The sequence below is a fragment of the Cherax quadricarinatus genome, chromosome 58 (assembly GCF_038502225.1).
Source record: "Cherax quadricarinatus isolate ZL_2023a chromosome 58, ASM3850222v1, whole genome shotgun sequence".
NCBI classification, from domain to species: Eukaryota; Metazoa; Arthropoda; class Malacostraca; order Decapoda; family Parastacidae; genus Cherax; species Cherax quadricarinatus.
The window spans coordinates 4,201,968-4,219,642 of record NC_091349.1 but is presented as its reverse complement, the minus strand read 5'-3'; the positions used below and the strand labels follow the sequence as shown (position 1 = coordinate 4,219,642).

The 17,675-nt window shown below is 42.3% G+C and overlaps 1 protein-coding gene across 2 annotated transcripts in view; it reads right to left on the bottom strand.

Moving 5' to 3' along the window:
* The window catches only part of LOC128697963 (Na(+)/citrate cotransporter-like), a 71,671-nt gene that overhangs the window by 31,951 nt on the left and 22,045 nt on the right, over positions 1-17,675 (bottom strand). Inside the window, exon 2 of one of the 2 annotated variants that reach the window (XM_070097539.1) lies at positions 5,839-5,924. The exons of the other annotated variant lie outside the window; for it this stretch is intronic. The gene's annotated coding sequence lies outside the window, so the exon portion shown is untranslated. The remainder of the gene's footprint in view (positions 1-5,838; positions 5,925-17,675) is intronic. 2 annotated transcript variants of the gene reach the window in all.

Sequence of the window (17,675 nt, the reverse complement as noted above, 5' to 3'; positions counted from 1 at the left end):
ACCATACACAATAACAACACCATACACAATAACAACACCATACACAATAACAACACCATACACAATAACATCATACACAATAACAACACCATACACAATAGCAACACCATACACAATAACAACACCATACACAATAACAACACCATACACAATAGCAACACCATACACAATAACAACACCATACACAATAACAACACCATACACAATAGCAACACCATACACAATAACAACACCATACACAATAACAACACCATACACAATAACATCATACACAATAACAACATCATACACAATAACAACACCATACACAATAACATCATACACAATAACAACACCATACACAATAGCAACACCATGCACAATAACAACACCATACACAACAACACCATACACAATAACACCATACACAACACCATACACAATAACAGCACCATACACAGCAACACCATAAACAGTAACACCATACACAATAACACCATACACAATAACACCATACACAACACCATACACAATAACAACACCATACACAGCAACACCATACACAATAACACCATACACAATAACAACACCATACACAATAACAACACCATACACAATAACACCATACCCAATAACAACACCATACACAATAACAAGACCATACACAATAAAAACACCATACACAATAAAAACACCATACACAATAACACCATACCCAATAACAACACCATACACAATAACAACACCACACACAATAACACCATACACAATAACAACACCATACACAATAACACCATACACAATAACAACATATTTACACAGCAACATACATAACACAATAACACCATACACAATAACAACACCATACACAATAACAACACCATACACAATAACAACACCATACACAATAACACCATACCCAATAACAACACCATACACAATAACAACACCATACACAATAAAAACACCATACACAATAAAAACACCATACACAATAACACCATACACAATAACAACATATTTACACAGCAACATACATAACACAATAACACCATACACAATAACAACACTATACACAATAACAACACCATACAAAATAACACCATACACAATAACAACACCATACAAAATAACACCATACACAATAACAACACAACACACAATAACACCATACACAATAAAAACACCATACACAATAACATCATACACAATAACACCATACACAATAACAACACCATACACAATAACAACACCATACACAATAACAACACCATACACAATAACAACACCATACACAATAACAACACCATACACAATAACAACACCATACACAATAACAACACCATACACAATAACAACACCATACACAATAACAACACCATACACAATAACAACACCATACACAATAACAACACCATACACAATAACAACACCATACACAATAACAACACCATACACAATAACAACACCATACACAATAACAACACCATACACAATAACAACACCATACACAATAACAACACCATACACAACAACATACACAATAACAACACCATACACAATAACAACACCATACACAATAACAACACCATACACAATAACAACACCATACACAATAACAACACCATACACAATAACAACACCATGCACAATAACAACACCATACACAATAACAACACCATACACAATAACAACACCATACACAATAACAACACCATACACAATAACAACACCATACACAATAACAACACCATACACAATAACAACACCATACACAATAACAACACCATACACAATAACAACACCATACACAATAACAACACCATACACAATAACAACACCATACACAATAACAACACAAAACAATAACAGCTGGTAGTTATATTAACAAGTTAATATAATTACCATCACTTACACTGCTTTGTTCTGTTATTCAGTTACTCGTAACTAGGACCAGACGAAAATATATTTTCTGTATCTCTTTTTAAGTTCCTGTTGATACCATCTATTACATCCTCAAAATTGTAAAAAAATAAACTATGTAGATTTTAAGTTTAGGCTGAAATACTCTGCATTCTGTAGGCTTTCAGCTTATTGTATGTTGTGTACAGTAATTTCGAAATTAAGATTTGTAATTGTAACCCGTACGTTACCTGTAATAGCTTCCGGAAGTAACTGTCCATGCGTCCCGCTCCCAGACTAGTCCTCCTGGTTGTTGGCCTGATCGATCAAGTTGTTGTTCCCGTGTCTCGCAGCCCACCACAGCCCAGCTGATCAGGAACTGTTTTGAGGAATTTGTCTAGCTACCTCTTGAAGATGGCCAGGGGTTTGTTCTCTTGTTAATCTCCCTTATGCATGAAGAGTTGTAGAGTGAGAGATATGGGAGGACGTGTAAAATAAACCCAGTGAGGAGCAAGGGTGCAGTGGGGACAATAAAGGAACACTGTATCAACATTCGGGGTCCCAGACTATTCAACATCTTACTAGAAGATATCAGAAACACTGCTGGAACAAGTGTAGAAGCTTTCAAGAGGAAACTGGACAAGTGTCTTCACCAGGTGCTAGACCAACCAGGCTGTGATGGATATGTGGGGCAGCGGGCCTCCAGAAGCAACAGCCTGGTTGACCAGGCAGGCGCCAGACGAGCCTGGCCCATGGCCGGGCTCCGAGAGTAGTGAAACTCAAAATTCTTCAGATGTATATCAAAGGTAAGGTATCTCTCTCACTGTACTCACCCCTCCTTTCTTTTCACCAGAGATATCTTGTACCGTCTACCAATCCTCTTGTGTTCGTATATAGTGATTTCGGCGTGCAGATTTGAGACCAACACCTTCGGATTTTTTCAGATGTAGATTACCATGTAAATTTCTCACCAACGCTCTAAGGAGTAGAGTTTACGGCAGTCCCAGCAGTTTAGGTGCTTAATATGAAGGTTCTCCGTAGATTTTTCAGCTCCGTACATTTTTCAGCAATATTCATGCCAAGACACAACGACTGACCTGAAAAGTATCATCATCGTCTTGACATCACTTGTTCTGTAAGTTCAATTTATTTAACTTATCATTTTCCTTGTAGTTGGGATAATAAAATATCTGTGCTCCTTGAGCGAGAGATATTCTGACATTATTATTCCCAAGTCTCTCACATTTGACCTGCACTCTAGAGAGTGATTGAGTTTGTCTTGTACTCCAATCTTGTTTTTACTTCCTCAATCCCTCCGTAACGTTGTAACTGAAGTTTGTCCTCAGTGAATATCATATTGTTGTCAGTGGCCCACTGGAAGACTTGGTTTATATCAGCTTGGAGACTCACTGTGTCTTCTATGAATGACACTCCCACACAGATTCTAGTATCGTCTACAAAAAAAAATAATACAGGGCTATGGTTTATGTCGCTGTCTATGTCAGATATGACAATGAGAAGCAGAACAGATACTGATCCTTGGGCAACAGAATTTCTTTACTGCAGCAGCCTCTGATTTTATCCTTAATATTACTGTTTGAATTCCATTAGTTAGGAAATTAAATTTCCACCTGCCCACCTATCCACCTATTTCCTTGTGCTCACTTATTCCCATGGTCGCACTTATCCAAGGCTTTTTCTAAGTCGGTGTATACTACATCTGCATCTTGCTTGACTTCCGGTGTATGCAAGACCATGCCATAATGATCTATCAGTTGCGAGAGGCAGGAGCGACCTGTTCTGAACCCAAGTTGATCTGGGTTATGCCATTGCTGCAATTCTATATGACTAGAAATCTTGCTTCTTAAACCCTTTTCAAAAGTCTAAATAATGTGAGACGTCAGTACAATAGGTCTATAGTTTTTTAAGTTGCTTTGTTGCCCCCTTAATGGAGAGGTTATATCGGTGGTTTTTAATGACTGTGGGACGAGTCAAGTGTCTAGGTTCCTACCTCGTAGAATATTTAAGGCACGTGATAATAGTTTCTTGCAATTCTTGATGAATATGGAGTTGTACGAGTCAGGGACTAGGGTGGAGTAGATGGACATGCAGTCAATGGCTTCTTCGAAGTCAGGTGGGGGTTAGGATTATATCAGAGATCATGGAGGTGTCTGTAGCACTGTCTCGTTCATGAAGAATTCATTTGGGTCTCCCATCTATAGGCTGAGTAACGATTCGCTGAATACTGAGTGTACCATATACAAACCTAACCTTACCTAACCTCCCATACACAAACCTAACCTCATCTAACAATAAGGAACACAGGGTGTTTAATAACAGTAAACACAAGATGTCTAACAGTTACTTACAAACACAGAATGCTTAATAAATAAACAATAACTAAGACACGTTCACCCAGCAATGAAATTTATACGAAATGCAAAAGAAACTAACAAAAAACAGAAATTGTTACAAGGATATTATAGTCTTCAAAATGAAAACTATAGGCATTTGGAAGCATTAAACTTCTTAACATAGGGCACCGAGATGCTGGCGAAGAGCTCTTGATCCACGGAACTGGAGATAAACTTGCAGTGTTCAGCATTAAATATGACTGTCTTCCATTCCCCCAGGCGTTGTATGCCCCCTGGGAAATGGAAGGCTTCCTCGTGATAATGATAACATGAAGATACAAATATAATAAGAAAGGATTGTCTGAGAGTGTTGCTGGTGGTGGTGTGTGGATGACATCTTCAAGGTCACGAGAAGAGGAAAACACAGAGCGCTTGCTTCTTGCCAGAGTGCTGGGCAGAATCATACCTTGTATTATCTAGTGTGTGATGCATACACAAAAACACACCAACGCCCTATCCTTCCCTTTATAAGCACACACTCCACCGTCTCCATCCCTGCTTGCAAGCTTATCCCTGACCTCTCCTGGCCGCAGTGCAAACACCAACCCCAACCCTACCTCTCCAACTCCTCTTGGATGAAGAACATGCAGAAAGACTAGAAAACACAAACTAGTTTATGGTGAGGGAAACAAAACTAAAAATGTGGTACACAAATGCTGATGGATTATCAAGAGTGAAGAGCTGAAGGAACGAACAGCTGAGATAACTCCACACATCACATCTCTCACAGAGACAAAGCTGACAGATAATATGTCTGATGCCATATTTACAGCAGGATATCAGATGATAAGGAAAGACAGAAGAAACAAGGGAGGTTGAGTAGTGCCACTGAACATCAGAAATTAGTGGAACTGAGGAGTGAGAGGGATAAACAAAACAACAAAATGTAGTGACTATATTTAAGAAAGGGGACACTCAGGAAGCACTGAACTATAGACCTGTTTTTCTGACATGCTAGTAGAGGGACTGATTACCTCATCTTTTATATAACGTTACGTCCTTGAATTTGTATTGATAAAGCCACTGGACGGCGAAACGTCTACAATAAAGATAGCCAGATGCTGTACATGTGTCTAATTTTCACATATAGGTGAGTACATATACATGATCACACACACACAGCATCACCTCAGCCAGGTGAGAGGTAATGTGTGTATACTGGAAGGTGATCCAGGTATGTCAGGACATGGAGCCGTGACCCGACCCCAGCAAACATAACTAGGTGAGTACACACACACACACACACACACACACACACACACACACACACACACACACACACACACACACACACACACACGCACACACACACACACACACACACACACACACACACACACACAAACACACACACACACACAACCGGTTTCAAAGTCCTCAGCAGCTAACATTAGAAGCAACTTTACACACGATATAGCAACATTCCAACACGCTTGACCTCAGTTCTACTCAGCAGTCCAGAGGCTAATTCTGCAAGGCACCTCTGCCATCTATTGATCAGCAGTTGAGCTTCAACTAGCGTAGGAGGGAGGGTTGTACTAACCAATTTTTGACTGCGGGGTCGAATCCTGGCTCCTGGCCTCCGCGTCCAAGCTCCGACTGACACTGCATGGGCCGGTGGGTTTAGCTCTTCTCCATGAATGAACAATAACAGAAGTAGTAGTAGTAGTAGTAGTAGTAGTAGTAGTAGTAGTAGTAGTAGTAGTAGTAGTAGTAGTATTAGTAGTAGTAATAATAATAATAATAATAATAATAATAATAATAATAATAATAATAATAATAATAATAATAATAATAATAATAATAATAATGTTTGTGTGTACGAATCAAGATATGAGCTCACCTGTGCGCTGAGGGACTGAGCTCTAGCTCCTGACGCCTCAACTCCCCCAACCCCCTACCATCTTCCTGAAGGGAGGCGCCTTAATACCGAAGTTTGGGACTGGTGATTCAAGGAATCAGGTCTATCCTCTCCCCATGTGGAACCTGACTCTCCGCCATCTCGTTTGTCAGTGAAAGTAAGTTTATTTAGATACAGGTACACATAAATAGTTACACAAATTATCATACACAGTAGCATATGTGTAAATTACATAGGATAACCCCCCTCCCCCCAAAAAAGTCGAAGTGACTTATTTCCACTGAGGCCCGTGGAAGAGGTCCGTGGAAGAGGTCAGTAAATTAAAGAGTTCTCGCAGACATATCCTTCATGCAGAAGCACATTGACAGTCATCACCTTGTATCACTTGTATTGCTCTCAGTAAGAGAAATGTTGAACATGATCCAGTGAAGGTGAGTGAGTCTTTGCGCGCTTCCCAGATCCTGGATGGTTAAATTCGAGAAGCCAGTTGCTGGACCAGGTGTCCGGCCTGTCCAGGTCTCTTTGAAGTCCTACCTGATCCTGGGTGGTGTATGTGTGTGTGTGTGTGTGTGTGTGTGTGTGTGTGTGTGTGTACTCACCTATTTGTACTCACCTATTTGTGGTTGCAGGGGTCGAGTCACAGCTCCTGGCCCCGCCTCTTCGCTGATTGCTACTAGGTCCTCTCTCTCCCTGCCCCATGAGCTCTATCATACCTCGCCTTAAAACTATGTATGGTTCCTGCCTCCACCACATCACTTTCTAGGCTATTCCATGGCCTGACTACTCTATGACTGAAGAAATACTTCCTAACATCCCTTTGATTCATCTGAGTCTTCAACTTCCAATTGTGACCTCTTGTGTCTGTGTCCCATCTCTGGAACATCCCGTCTTTGTCCACCTCGTCTATTCCGCGCAGTATTTTATATGTCGTTATCATGTCTCCCCTGACCCTCCTGGCCTCCAGTGTCGTCAGGCCGATTTCCCTCAACCTTTCTTCATAGGACAATCCCCGTAGCTCTGGGACTAGTCTTGTTGCAAACCTTTGCACTTTCTCTAATTTCTTGACGTGCTTGACTAGGTGTGGATTCCAAACTGGTGCTGCATACTCCAGTATGGGCCTGACGTAGATGGTGTACAGAGTCTTAAACGAATCCTTACTGAGGTATCGGAACGCTATCCGTAGGTTTGCCAGGCGCCCGTATGCTGCAGCAGTTATCTGATTGATGTGCGCCTCAGGAGATATGCTCGGTGTTATACTCACCCCCAGATCTTTTTCCTTTAGTGAGGTTTGCAGTCTTTGGCCATCTAAACTATATTGTGTCTGCGGTCTTCTTTGCCCTTCCCCAATCTTCATGACTTTGCATTTGGCAGGGTTAAATTCTAGGAGCCAGTTGCTGGACCAGGCTTGTAGCCTGTCCAGATCTCTTTGTAGTCCTGCCTGATCCTCGTCCGATTCGATTCTTCTCATTAACTTCACATCGTCTGCAAACAAGGACACTTCTGAGTCTATCCCTTCCGTTATGTCGTTCACGTATACCAAGAACAGCACAGGTCCTAGGACTGACCCCTGTGGAACCCCGCTTGTCACAGGCGCCCACTCTGACACCTCGTCGCGTACCATGACTCGTTGTTTCCTCCCTGTCAGATATTCTCTGATCCATTGCAGTGCCTTTCCTGTTATGTGTGCCTGGTCCTCTAGCTTTTGCAGTAACCTCTTGTGAGGAACTGTGTCGAAAGCCTTCTTGCAGTCCAAAAATACGCAGTCGATCCACCCCTCTCTCTCTTGTCTTACTTCTGTCACCTTGTCATAAAACTCTAGTAGGTTTGTGACACAGGATTTTCCTTCCCTGAAACCGTGCTGGTTGTCAATTATACACTTGTTTCTTTCCAGGTGCCCCACCACTCTCCTCCTGATGATCTTCTCCATGACCTTGCATACTATACACGTTAGAGATACAGGTCTGTAGTTTAGTGCCTCATGTCTGTCTCCCTTTTTAAAAATTGGGACTACATTTGCCATTTTCCATACCTCAGGGAGTTGCCCAGTTTCAAATGATGTGTTGAAGATCTTTGTTAATGGCTCACACAATATCTCTGCTCCCTCTTTAAGGACCCATGGAGAGATGTTGTCTGGTCCCACCGCCTTTGAGGTGTCAAGTTCGCATAGCAGCTTCTTCACCTCCTCCTTGGTTATATGTACCTCATCCAGCACTTGCTGGTGTGCCCCCCTGTTCTGATTTCTTGGAGTCCTACTGGTTTCCACTGTAAATACCTCTTTAAATCTTGTGTTGAGCTCCTGACATACCTCTCGGTCGTTTCTTGTGAATTCCCCATCACCCTTCCTCAGTCTGATTACCTGGTCCTTGACTGTTGTTTTCCTCCTGATGTGGCTGTACAACAGCTTCGGGTCAGTCTTTACTTTTGATGCTATGTCATTTTCATATTGTCTCTGAGCCTCCCTTCTTATCTGTGCATATTCGTTTCTGGCTCTTCGGCTGATTTCTTTATTTTCCTGAGTTCTCTGTCTTCTGTACCTTTTCCATTCTCTATTACACCTAGTTTTTGCCTCCCTACACCTTTGGGTGAACCAAGGACTCGTTCTGTTCTTCCCATTATTTCTGTTTCCCTTGGGAACAAACCTCTCCTCTGCCTCCTTGCATTTTGTTGCTACATAGTCCATCATTTCTTGTACTGGTTTTCCTGTCAGTTCCCTCTCCCACTGAATGTCTTGAAGGAAGTTCCTCATGCCTGAGTAGTTCCCCCTTTTGTAGTTTGGTTTTTCCCAGCCTATTCCTGCTACTCTCTCCACTTGGAGCTCAACTATGTAGTCGAAGCACAGAACCACATGATCACTAGCTCCCAGGGGCCTTTCATACATGATACCCTCGATGTCCGAACTACTCATGGTGAATACAAGGTCCAACCTTGCTGGTTCATCCTCTCCTCTCTCTCTGGTAGTGTCTCTAACATGTTGATGCATGAGGTTCTCCAGTACCACATCCATCATCTTGGCTCTCCATGTTTCGGGACCCCCATGGGGCTCCAGGTTTTCCCAGTCAATCTCCTTGTGATTGAAATCACCCATAACTAGTAACTTTGCTCCCCCCATGTGTGCTCTCCTGGCCACCTCGGCTAGTGTGTTGATCATTGCTCTGTTGCTCTCATCGTATTCTTCTCTTGGCCTCCTGCAGTTCTGTGGTGGGTTGTACATTACTGCAATTATCACCTTATGTCCCTCAGACTGGATTGTTCCTACTAAGTAGTCCCTTTCGCCCATGCCATCCATTCCTTCCATTTTCTCAAAACCCCACTGGTTTTTAATGAGCAGTGCAACTCCTCCTCCCCCTCTCCTCCCTCTGTCTTTCCTGAAGATTTGATATCCGGATGGAAAGATTGAATCTGTTATTATTCTGGTGAGTTTTGTTTCTGTGAGTGCTATTATGTCTGGGGATGTCTCTTTGATTCTTTCGTGCCACTCCTCATACTTGTTTGTTATTCCATCTGCATTTGTATACCACACCTTCAACTTCTTTTCTAAGACTGTAGTCTGGGAAGTATATTGGGGTTGGGGAAGTGGGAGACCTGGTAAGGAACTATGGGTTGTTGCTGTGGGGGTGAAGTTTGTAATGTAGTGGGTGGGGGCATTGGATGTGGCATGGGTGTTTTGATTTAGAGTGTTTGGTTGCACTGGGGTTGACCTGGTTGGGAGGCTTCTATAGAAAGTTGTGAGGGAGGCTGTATTAGATCTTCTTCCTGTGTGTGTGTGTGTGTGTGTGTGCTCACCTAATTGTGGTTGCAGGAGCCGAGACTCAGCTCCTGGCCCCGCCTCTTCACTGACTGCTACTAGGTCCTCTCTCTCTCTGCTTCCTGAGCTTTATCATACCTCTTCTTAAAACTATGTATGGTTCCTGCCTCCACTACTTCACTTGCTAGGCTATTCCACTTCCTGACGACTCTATGACTGAAGAAATACTTCCTAACGTCCCTGTGACTCGTCTGAGTCTTCAGCTTCCAGTTGTGACCCCTTGTTCCTGTGTCCCCTCTCTGGAACATCCTATCTCTGTCCACCTTATCTATTCCCCGCAGTATCTTGTATGTCGTTATCATGTCTCCCCTGACCCTTCTGTCCTCCAGTGTCGTCAGTCCGATTTCCCTCAACCTTTCCTCGTACGACATTCCCCTGAGCTCTGGGACTAGCCTTGTTGCAAACCTTTGTACTTTCTCTAACTTCTTGACGTGCTTGATCAGGTGTAGGTTCCAGACTGGTGCTGCGTGTGTGTGTGTGTGTGTGTGTGTGTGTGTGTGTGTGTGTGTGTGTGTGTGTGTGTGTGTGTGTGTGTGTGTGTGTGTGTGTGTGTGTGTGTGTGTATGTGTGTGAAAGAGAGCATCACACGTCATTGCGTCATTATTAATCTCTGGAAAGAAGTTAGAGAAGCGATGGGTGCTACTAGGTCAGTTGCCGTGCTCCTTCCTTAAGTGAATGTGACCTGACCTAACTAGGTTGGGGCACTGGCTGAAGCAGGTAGGAGACTTGGACGTGCCTCGCATGGGCCAGTAGGCCTGCTGCGGTGTTCCTTCTTTCTTATGCTCTTATGTATATTCTTAATACAAGAGACACAGTAAAGAACTTTAGATAATATTTCAACCCGGGGGGAGGGGGAGGGGGAGGGGGAGGGGAGAAGCAAAAACAACCTGGGAGGAGATAACTTCCGGGACTCAGACAAATAACTAGGTACTTAAACTAACTACTAGTGGGTTTACAAATGACTTAGTGGCTCAAGTAAGAATCGAAGACATAAACCTTAAGAAGCAAACATTGCGATGTGGTAGAGGTGCTTTGTCAGAGCTTCGAACCTACGAACTCTGACAAAGGAGCAGAGACTATGTTGAAGATTGAGACACTTATGCAGCATATGGGAATCTTTATTCAGGAAACGTTTCGCCACACAGTGGCTTCATCAGTCCAATACAAAGAGGTTGAGGGACTGATTACCTCATTCTCCTCCTCTCCTTACGCCTTCCTCTTTGTATTGGACTGATGAAGCCACTGCGTGGCGAAACGTTTCCTGAAAAAAGATTCCCATATGCTGCATAAGTGTCTCAATCTTCAACATGTCGGTTTTTCAAACCATTCATCACAGCAGAGACTATGTTGACCCAGCCACAGACACGGGTGGAGAGGGGAAGAGATATCAAGTTATGATGAATGGTTTGAAAAACCGACAAGTTGAAGATTGAGACACTTATCCAGCATATGGGAATCTTTATTCAGGAAACGTTTCGCCACACAGTGGCTTCATCAGTCCACTACAAAGAGGAAGGCGTAAGGAGAGGAGGAGAATGAGGTAATCAGTCCCTCAACCTCTTTGTATTGGACTGATGAAGCCACTGTGTGGCGAAACGTTTCCTGAATAAAGATTCCCATATGCTGCATAAGTGTCTCAATCTTCAACATATCAAGTTATGTTAAGAACATAAGAACGAAGGAACACTGCAGAAGGCCTACTGGCCCATGCGAGGCAGGTCCAAGTCACCTACCGGCTTAAGCCAATGCACCCAACCTAGTCAGGTCAGGTCACCTTGACTTAAGGGAGGAACACGGCAACCGTCCTGGTAGCACAAGCTAATCAGGTCCAACTCACACCCACCCACACCAACTCATGTATTTATCCAACCTATTTTTAAAGCTACACAACGTTCTGGCCTCTAGGACTGTACTTGGGAGTTTGTTCCACTCATCCACAACTCTATTACCAAACCAGTACTTTCCTATATCCTTCCTAAATCTGAATTTTTCAAACTTAAAACCATTGCTGCGAGTCCTGTCTAGGCTAGATATTTTCAGCACACTATTTACATCCCCTTTATTTATTCCTGTCTTCCATTTATACACCTCAATCATATCCCCCCTAATTCTACGTCTTTCTAGAGAGTGCAGATTCAGGGCCCCTTAGTCTATCCTCATAGGGAAGGTTTTCTGATACATGGGATCAACTTTGTCATCCTCCTTTGTACATTTTCCAGAGAATTTATATCCATTCTGTAATACGGTGACCAAAACTGTGCAGCATAATCTAAATGAGGCCTAACCAAGGATGTATAGAGTTGAAGAACAACCTGAGGACTCCTATTATTTATGCTTCTTGATATGAAGCCAAGGATTCTATTAGCTTTATTGCGAACACTTATGCACTGTTGTCTTGGTTTCAGATTACTGCTAACCAGAACTCCTAAATCTTTTTCGCAATCCGTAATATTAAGATCTACATTATTTAGTTTATATGTGGCATGGTTATTGTCCTGTCCAACATTTAGAACTTTGCATTTGTCTATTTGAAGCAGATGAGGTCACAGGTCATACGCAGTGAAACCAGGCAAGCGGCAGGTCAGGTCACAGGTGGAGTCGTGTAGGCGGGACTTTGTATGGGAAGGTCACCTGGCAGGTGTGCAAGAAGCTTAGCTAGGCTGAACGAGCATGGGCTCTGCTAAACTGCGTTTGTTTACATGATTCATATTAAATATTAAAATGGCATAAAATACAAACCATGGCTTGCTTCTGCAGTGTTTTAAAAATTGAGGTTGGAGAGTTGAAGGAGGAGGTCTTGCTTCTCCAGGAGGAGATTAGGAGGCTGAAGGTCCACCTCAATGGGTCTGGGAGAGAGTGTGAGGTGGCTGGCATTGTGGGAAATGAGGCTTCTAGCAGTGAGGTGCAGTCTGTCTCTCGCTGTGAGGAGGCTGTAGGTGGGGAGGTAGCAACGGCTACCAGCAGTGAGGTGCAGCCCAGCACCTGCTACAAGTGGCGAGTGGTTCACAGTAATGGGAGGCGCATCAGAGTAAGGAAAGTTGAGAGTGAAGATCTGAAGGTAGGAAATCGCTTCTCTGTTCTTCAGGATGAATGTACTTCAGTGGCCAGTGAAGGTAAGGGTACTACTGCCCCTGCTAATGGAGGTAAGCACATTCTTGTGGTTGGTGACTCTCAGGTAAGATATATTGACCGTGCTTTTTGTAATAGGAATAAGAAGATGAGAGATAGAGTGTGCTTCCATGGAGCTGGTGTTGGGGACATAGTCAACAGGCTGGATAATATCATGTCAGGTAATGGGAACAAGCCCATTATCTGTCTCAGTGCTGGTGGAAATGATATTGGGAAGGGTAGGAGAGAAGAGCTGCTAGATAAGTACAGGTCAGCTATAGATTTCATTAAGTCTAAGGGAGGGATCCCAATCATATGTAGCATCTTGCCTAGAAGGGGAGTAGGAAATGAATGGTTGTCTAGGGCAATTGATGTAAATTGCTGGCTAGACAGATACTGCAAGGCACTTGCAATCCCATTCATTGACAACTGGAACAACTTTTATGGCAAACATGATATGTATGCCAGGGATGGGGTACATGTCTCTGGGGCTGGGGTGGTAGCACTTGCAGACTCGATTGAGAAGGCCATTGGTGAAATGCCTATGATTTTAAACTGACAGAAGATAGAGGTATGGGTGTGTGTGGGAAACAAGCAGGTTACAACACTAGGGTTCGAAACAATAAATGTATAAAAGGCATTCAGCATGAAGTTATAAATAAAAACAACAGATCAGGTCAGCAAACAAAGGGAGACAGCAGAAGGCAGCAAGGGATTAGCTCCCTTAAGGTTTACTATACTAATAGCAGGAGTGTAAGAAATAAGATAGATGAGCTAAGATTAATTGCAAGTGCAGGAAACATAGATATTATTGCTATAACAGAGACCTGGCTCAATTTGAAAGATAGAGAGATGCCCTCTGAATGTCACATACAAGGCTATAAATTATTTCACACTGACAGGGTCAACAGGAAAGGTGGTGGAGTAGCGATGTATGTCAGAGACAAGATATAAAATTAGAAGCGTCAGCCACTGAATCTGTTTGGTTACAGCTTCTCGAGGGCCGAGAAAAACTAATTTTGGGTGTGATTTACAGGGCCCCAAATCTTGATAGGGAGTGCAGTAAACTTCTATGGGACGAAATTCGTAAGGCATCTACATACGAAAATGTTGTGCTAATGGGAGATTTCAACTATAGACAGATTGACTGGAGCAATTTGACAGGAAATTTAGAGTCAGGTGACTTTCTTGATACGATCCAGGATTGTTTTTTAAAACAGTTTGTGACAGAGCCAACTAGGGGAAATAACCTCCTTGACTTGGTCCTTGCCAGTAGGGAAACACTAATTAATAATCTTGAGGTTAATGATGAGCTTGGGGAAAGTGATCACAAATCACTCAGTTTTAATATATCATGGAATTCCCCTAATAATGGCAATCAAGTCTCTGTCCCTGACTTCCGCTTGGCTGATTTCATAGGACTGAAAAATTACTTAGGTGGGCTGAACTGGAATGACCTGACTAAGGGTCAGGTAGGTGGTGATGGATGCCGATATGACGCTTTCCAGGGCATAGTTCTAGCTGCTCAGTCAAATTATGTGCCAAATAGGGAAATCAGATCAAACAAAAATGATCCTAAATGGATGAACAATAGATTAAAATATCTAACTGGTCAAAAGAGAGGCATATATAGGCAAATCAAAAGAGGAGAGGGGCAATTAAGAAATCGATATATTCAGTTAAAGAGAGAAATAAAAAAAGGAATTAGAAAAGCAAAAAGAGATTATGAGGTTAAAGTTGCAAGAGATTCGAAGACTAACCCAAAAGGATTCTTTCAGGTATACAGAAGTAAGACCAGGGACAAGCTAGGCCCACTCAAAAGTTCCTCGGGTCAGCTCACTGACAGTGATAAGGAAATGTGTAGAAGTTTTAACTCATACTTCCTCTCAGTTTTTACACAGGAGGATACCAGCGATATTCCAGTAATGATAAATTATGTAGAACAGGACGATAATAAACTGTGTACTATTAGGGTCACAAGTGACATGGTCCTTAGGCAAATAGATAAATTAAAACCTAACAAATCCCCAGGCCCTGATGAACTGTATGCAAGGGTTCTAAAGGAATGTAAAGAGGAGCTTAGCAAACCTTTGGCTAATCTTTTCAACATATCACTACAAACTGGCATGGTGCCAGATAAGTGGAAAATGACAAATGTGATACCTATTTTCAAAGCAGGTGACAGGTCCTTAGCTTCAAACTATAGACCAATAAGCCTAACCTCCATAGTGGGAAAATTTATGGAATCAATAATTGCCGAGGCAGTTCGTAGCCACCTTGAAAAGCATAAATTAATCAACGAATCTCAGCATGGTTTTACAAAGGGGCGTTCCTGCCTTACGAATTTGTTAACTTTTTTCACTAAGGTATTTGACGAGGTAGATCATGGTAATGAATATGATATTGTGAACATTGACTTCAGTAAGGCTTTTGACAGGGTCCCACATCAGAGACTATTGAGGAAAATTAAGGCACATGGAATAGGAGAAATTTTTTCCTGGATAGAGGCATGGTTGACAAATAGGCAGCAGAGAGTTTGCATAAATGGGGAGAAATCAGAGTGGGGAAGCGTCACGAGCGGTGTTCCACAGGGGTCAGTGTTGGGCCCCCTGCTGTTCACAATATACATAAACGACATAGATGAGGGCATAAAGAGCGACATCAGCAAGTTTGCCGATGACACCAAAATAGGCCGTCGAATTCATTCTGACGAGGACATTAGAGCACTCCAGGAAGGTTTGAGTAGACTGATGCAGTGGTCGGAGAGGTGGCAGATGCAGTTTAATATAGACAAATGCAAAGTTCTAAATGTTGGACAGGACAATAACCATGCCACATATAAACTAAATAATGTAGATCTTAATATTACGGATTGCGAAAAAGATTTAGTTCTGGTTAGCAGTGATCTGAAACCAAGACAACAGTGCATAAGTGTTCGCAATAAAGCTAATAGAATCCTTGGCTTTATATCAAGAAGCATAAATAATAGGAGTCCTCAGGTTGTTCTTCAACTCTATACATCCTTGGTTAGGCCTCATTTGGATTATGCTGCACAGTTTTGGTCACCGTATTACAGAATGGAAAATGTACAAAGGAGGATGACAAAGTTGATCCCATGTATCAGAAACCTTCCCTATGAGGATAGACTAAGGGCCCCGAATCTTCACTCTCTAGAAAGACGTAGAATTAGGGGGGATATGATTGAGGTGTATAAATGGAAGACAGGAATAAATAAAGGGGATGTAAATAGTGTGCTGAAAATATCTAGCCTAGACAGGACTCGCAGCAATGGTTTTAAGTTAGAAAAATTCAGATTCAGGAAGGATATAGGAAAGTACTGGTTTGGTAATAGAGTTGTGGATGAGTGGAACAAACTCCCAAGTACAGTTATAGAGGCCAGAACGTTGTGTAGCTTTAAAAATAGGTTAGATAAATACATGAGTTGGTGTTGGTGGGTGTGAGTTGGACCTGATTAGCTTGTGCTACCAGGACGGTTGCCGTGTTCCTCCCTTAAGTCAAGGTGACCTGACCTGACTAGGTTGGGTGCATTGGCTTAAGCCGGTAGGAGACTTGGACCTGCCTCGCATGGGCCAGTAGGCCTGCTGCAGTGTTCCTTCGTTCTTATGTTCTTATGTAAGACATATGCAGCAGTTAGGTATTTTTATTTCGAAACTTTTCGCCTACACAGTAGGCTTCTTCAGTCGAGTACAGAAAAGTTGATAGAAGCAGAAGAGGTGTGAAGACGATGTAATCAGTCCATCGCTGGAGAAACCTACTGTGTAGGCGAAACGTTTCGAAATAAAGATACCTAACTGCTACATATGTGTCTTACCTAACAACCTAGTCAGGTCAGGTCACATCAACTTCACTGGCTTTTCCTTTGCCATTGACATGATGTGTCATCTTTAAAAGGGTGGCGTCGTAAATGGAGCAGTATACTTCAAGATACGCTACAAATTTGCAGGCTAGTTGGATGACACCAAAATAGGCCGTCGAATTCATTCTGACGAGGACATTCGAGCACTCCAGGAAGATTTGAATAGACTGATGCAGTGGTCGGAGAAGTGGCAGATGCAGTTTAATATAGACAAATGCAAAGTTCTAAATGTTGGACAAGACAATAACCATGCCACATATAAACTAAATAATGTAGATCTTAATATTACGGATTGCGAAAAAGATTTAGGAGTTCTGGTTAGCAGTAATCTGAAACCAAGACAACAGTGCATAAGTGTTCGCAATAAAGCTAATAGAATCCTTGGCTTCATATCAAGAAGCATAAATAATAGGAGTCCTCAGGTTGTTCTTCAACTCTATACATCCTTGGTTAGGCCTCATTTAGATTATGCTGCACAGTTTTGGTCACCGTATTACAGAATGGATATAAATTCTCTGGAAAATGTACAAAGGAGGATGACAAAGTTGATCTCATGTATCAGAAACCTTCCCTATGAGGATAGACTAAGGGCCCTGAAACTGCACTCTCTAGAAAGACGTAGAATTAGGGGGGATATGATTGAGGTGTATAAATGGAAGACAGGAATAAATAAAGGGGATGTAAATAGTGTGCTGAAAATATCTAGCCTAGACAGGACTCGCAGCAATG